The following is a 5,703-nucleotide window of genomic DNA, read 5'->3' as shown; positions in this document are numbered from 1 at the left end:
GGCCTCGGGCACCCCGCGGAGGCGGACGCGGTGTGGAGGCGCCGGGAGGACTTGCGCGGCCTGGCTGTGGCTCCCCCCCCTGCTCTGGGGAACGCAGCGCTGGGCTGGCGGAGCCGGGATTGATGGGAGCCTTCTGTGGGCTATGCCCGGTCCTSCTCCACCAGGGGTTTCTATTCCGAGGCAAAAAGATACGGCACTTTGTAGCTTTTTGTGCATGCCCTAGCAGACTGCATCGCAGCTAGTATMAGAAACACCAGATGACTCTTACAGGTAGCACCCCACAATCTTGTAGCCCTGAGGAGCTCACAGTGCTTCACCTCCTTTTAGCAGATAAACTGAAGCATAGAAAGTTCAGTGATTTCATAGATGTCACACACAAGGTAGATTAGGAAAAAGACACCTGAGATTGGGCTACTTGCCCTCCCAGAGAAGTCGGCTGTAGTTTGATGTTCCTCATGAAAATAAAAGCTTTTCGCTCAATTACTTCTGGTGAACCCCCTTCCCAGCAGTTCCTCCAGGTTCCTCTCTCATCCCCATGGCTGTCCCAACCACAGCATCCTTTTCTCCTCTCCCCTCCCCCCCTCCCCGGTCACCTATGTGGCTCGTGTCAGGCTCTGCACTCTGTGGCTATCATCCRGTAGCCACAGGGCTGCAGAAACAGCTAAATGCTGAGTTCCCGCTTTCATTCTGCCCAGCTTTCAGTTTTCACAACACTTGTAAGAATTTAGTATCTTTAGGATCTCTATTGCTCTGTCAAACTTGGTTGAAATTGGCAGGCAGATTTGGAAATTGTTTGGGACATGGACATGAAACAGCAGAAGGTAAGACAACATGATTACATGGGCCTTGTGTCTTAGTAAATCAGCCAGAAGCACAATCAAACACATGTACAAACAATGTTTACATGTCTGAGACAAATATACCCTTCAATTTCTGGACTACACAAGAAACAATTAATATTGTCAATAGCAAGAGGTAAAAAAATGAGAAAAAAACAGGGTGCGTCAGTCCTTCATCTCACCATCAAATTAACCACAATGGGGTAGATGGGCCCAAACAGAAAAAAAGAAAAAAACAAGCAAAGAAAGTTGTGCAAAGCTATTCCCTCTCTTTAAAAGAGAGAAAGACTCTCTTGAGGGTCTCTCCATCTAGGTACTTGTAACCCCAGGGCCACTGTTACTGTTCAGAATGAAGTGAGTCCCTGGACTCCTGCAGTGGCATCTTGGCCTTGGACAGGGTCCATGGAAYAGAGTGTACTAATTTCCCTCCACACCAGTGTGGAGGTATCCAGACTGTATGTTTAGCTCAGGCTAAGCTCAAACTCTCCTGGTATCTTCAATATGTAGATGGAAACACTCCCTCTGGTGCAGGCTTTAGACCAAGTACAGGACATAATGAGAGAAGACATTTGAGGCCTACTGAAGACATTTGAGGCTTTTCAACATTGGCCAAGTATACGCGCACCACTGAAGGGTCCTTCTTGCAATGGCCAGTTCTCTAAAGGTAGCTCCTCACACCAGTGTGTACACAGATTTGAAAAAGCACTATTTGGATTCCTGCTCCCTTGAAGTAGGTTGGCTCCTATTCTCCACGTCCTAAGAGTCTGACTGTATAAACTGTGCCAGCTTCTCAAACGGACCATATTTGCAAGTCTCTCTAGACCTCCAGACTGTGCTGGAGGAAGGAATCACTCTGCAGAGCCAAAGGAACATTTCCCAGTACTGTAGAAGTTGCCATTTGCTGAGGGTAAAAGGCCATACATAGGTTTGGCCCTACTCAGGTCAACATGGGTGCTTGTTCCACGTGTCAGTGAAATGGACTCTGGAGCTGCAGCACATGGATGCATGCTTCTGTGTGCGCTCTTCCTCCATGTTTGGCCTATGGTGCACATTAAAACCTGAAGCGCTCCCTGAAGTACAGACCTCATGTCCATATTGGCACCTCTAGATGTTTGTAATTCAGATGCAGCACTACCACTGACCACCAGCTGCCTGAAGTCCTACCTGATGTTGTAGCAGGCAGCAGCAGGATCCTTTTCAAGGAGAGCTCAGATCAGTTTACGTGCTTGGTCTGTCACAGGATGTTGTGGACTAACACTACGGGCTGAGCCAGGCATAAAATGCTGAGCTTGTCCCCAGAGCCCAGAACTCCTTCTGCGCACTCTAAAATAYGCTATACACAGCTGGTTGCCTCAGCGCAGCCCCAAGGTGGATAAGCGATGCAGACTGTCAGCATTTGTTCATTGCTGCACTAAAATGTAAATGGAGGCAGTCTCTCCAGGCCACAAAACAGTGTTATCCTGGGAGCAGGAAAACAAACTGRCAAGTAAGAATTCCTCAAGGCTGGAGCAGGAAAACTGGAATATGGACTTACCTTGCCACACCAGTCAATTTTTAAGCTGCCTATCTCCAGATTGCTTGTGCTCATATTGGGAAGGAAAGGCTAGCAGAGAGACAGCAGGAACTGGGGCAGACTGGACTACTAAGGTCCAGCACAAGGACCTATATAACTAGGGTCTCCTTTGCTCAGAGGAGGATCTTTGAGAGAATCCAGGTCTGGCCACTGAGTTGCAACACAGGCAGCTCCTGACCCAAGAGAGGTGGTCCCACGGGAAACAGCAGGGTGGAGTATACCTGCTAGCTATCTTCTATCCCAAAGATCCTCATCTAATTCTGCTTCCCACTCTTCCTACCTTTTGCTTTTTTCCAGACCTTTCCTAGTGCCAGCAAGAATATCAGTGTTTACGAACTTGTACGTTTGAGCCTCACACTGAAATCTGTTATTCTAGCATACTGTTGGGAATTTCATTGTCCTTTCTTCAGTGAACTTATGTTCAGGGAGTTCTTACAGGACTGAGTTGAATGAACTCCACATATTAAGCTTTTGCTGTTACATTGCTTTTGCTTATTGAAACTATTAATATTCTATTTCTGTGAGAATTGAGRTCTCTGCACCACACCTGTTTTTAAGCTAAAATTCTGCAAAGACAATTTTAGAAAAGAATTTCACAGTTACGTGTTTTTTGAAAGGAAAAAAAATCAGAGACGTAATAGTTAATCACTGCTGCTGTTTTGGGCCACAGCACAACAAAGATGATAAAGTTTCCACAAAAATAGGAACTTGTGGCATAATTTTAAAAGTCTGTGCTGAAATGTCCTCATAATAAATAGAAACTTKAAGTCAAAAGAAATAATTGTGCCATTGGTTATCAGGAGACTTGACTAGGCTTCTGAACTGTAGTGATCTAAGGAGGTAGCAAACCCAGAGAAGAGCACAGGGGTATTATCCACTATATATCCTGCCTTGAGAACACTAGCTAACACTAAAAGTCCTCTCTGCTGCAACTGTGCATAGGCAATAGGACTGGAAAGCCAGACAGAGCATGAGAAAGGAAACAACATTTTTGGATATCACTTGGAATCAATGAAAAGCTGGTCTTCTTGGAGCCTCTCTGAGAAGTCCTGAGAAGATCAGGACCTACAGAGAATCCCAAAGGACCCCAGGCAAAAAGTTCACTTGAAACACTACAAGACAAGAACGAAGCAGAACCAYTGGGAATCAAGCCCCACCAGGACAGCCCTGCAGCATTTTGCTGACAGGACTGCAGAACTCTTGCAAACACAATAAAGGACAGTGGGACAGGGCTAAGTTTGGGCTGCTGCTTTTTTAGGGGATGGGACTGCCAGATGTGGACAGATATGTCTCAGCCTTTGCCTGCCCTCCTCTTTACAGCAACCTCAGTGCTTAGAGCTGCTACCATTACATCCCACATGCCAGGCACAGCAAGCTGAGGGAGGTGTGAGAACCCTTGCTTGGAGATATCAAACTGCTTGCTATGACTTTGACACAGAGCCCTCAGTAGAGACAAGGGTATGAGGTCCTCGGAGCTCCTAAGCATTGCAGAATGTATTACTAACTATTMATGTTCTTTAAATAATTTAAACCAGAATCTAAATGTCAGTATTTCTAATCTCTGGGAGGCACAGGACCAGGCCTCCAATTTTGTGTACCAGCACGTTGCCACTACCAGCACTTTAATCCAAACAAAGACTCTGAGCTCAGGAAGCTGCACTTTAGTTCAAAAAGACATGAAAAGTCAAGGCAACATAAAATAAGCCACTTGTCTGGCAGCAGTGTCACATACTGGAAGAGCAGCACTGTGAAACACAACAAGTTAACAGATGCTGCTTAAACACGATGGAATCCATGAGGCAGCTTGGTACAGCTTCACCCCAAGTTAACACAGACCCGAGCTTTTTGAACATTACTGATTTAGTGCTTTGTCTTGCTTGCTTTCCCAAAATCAACATCCAAATATTATTCATTAAAATATTCATAAGTTTTATTAGCAGACAGAACACGTTTCACAGCTTAAGATTTAAAAAAACATGCATAGAAATCTATAGGTAAGAGCCTACAACAGCTGGCCTGGATAATTTCTTCAAATAGTRAATCACCCCTACTGGCAGAAAAGCATCTTATTTCTAGATTGAATACTAGCTGCAGTTTCAAAAACTTGATTTCTTTTCTCTTTGTCTCATTTGACAGGTATTTATAGCTTTAAAATAACCTCTTCATCTTCTGATCAATATGCTACAGGATCTGAGCTCCTTCAGCTTTAGTGTAAGGCAGATTTTCAGATGTCAGTCATTTTTTGATCCACTCCAGTTTTTCAACATCATCTTGACATGTGGACACCAGAACTGGGCACAGTATTTGGCAACTGTCTCACTACYAGTATGTATAAATGGGATGCCACTACTCTAGTTCTGTTTATGTCAACATTGTGCTTCAGTTGTCTTGCTGGACATGCCTCTTCCATTAATTGCTACTATAGCCCTTAAATGCTTTCCATAATCAGTTTTACATGTTTTGTTTTTGTCTAGATTCTCAGTGATGCTTTAGCTGTGTTGAAACACATGGAGCAGAATCTATCTCACTTAAATTTAGACTCCATCTCTCTTAAATGTARACCTCCATTGTATTGATCATCTCAAGAGAGAAAAATACAGTACAAAACTTGTACTTAAAAATGTCATGCTTAGCAGTAATGACCTGGTAATTGATTTGCCACATTGCTCCATTCGCATACTGCCTTACCTCCAGCAGGCTGCTACGCACAAGTGAACATTTCTTCCCTGTAAACTATTGTGAATTTTGTGACACCTGTGGCTACCTTTACTGCTATCTACTGGATCACCTTTTCCTGGAAAAGCTCAGAGTGGTCTCAGCGATGTTTTCCGTGGTTCAAGGACTTTTCTCCGGCTCCTCACAGGCATTGCTATTGCCACAGGTCCTCCCTGCTGAGTCCCAAAGGGTCTGCCCGGAAGAGCATTTAGGAGGTCGCACCTGACCRGCTTATGAAAGATTCGGGCTGGAAGGGGCCTCTGGAGGGCTCCAGCCCAACTTGCAGCTCCTGCTCTAAGCCTGGATGAGGCCACTCAAGGCCCTGCCCCGTCGGCTGCTGAAGGCCTCRGGGGCCGTGAGCACGGCCGTCCAGCGGGGCCAGGGCTGCACCGCTCCCAAGGCTCCTCACGCCCAACGGAAATCTCCCCCGGGGCCCTGCGTGGCCGCTTCCCCTCGTTTTATGCCCTGCAGCAGGGACAGCCCCAGCTCCAGCTCCGTGCGCGCAGCTGCCCCCGGAGCCACCCGGGCCGGCGCCGGCTCTGCGGGCAGGGAAGGAGGGAGGGAACGGACGGGGGG

The sequence above is a fragment of the Rhea americana genome, unplaced genomic scaffold (genome assembly GCF_003343005.1).
Source record: "Rhea americana isolate MKP2758 unplaced genomic scaffold, rheAme1 scaffold_190, whole genome shotgun sequence".
Classification (NCBI taxonomy): domain Eukaryota; kingdom Metazoa; phylum Chordata; class Aves; order Rheiformes; family Rheidae; genus Rhea; species Rhea americana.
This window is presented reverse-complemented; position numbering follows the sequence as displayed.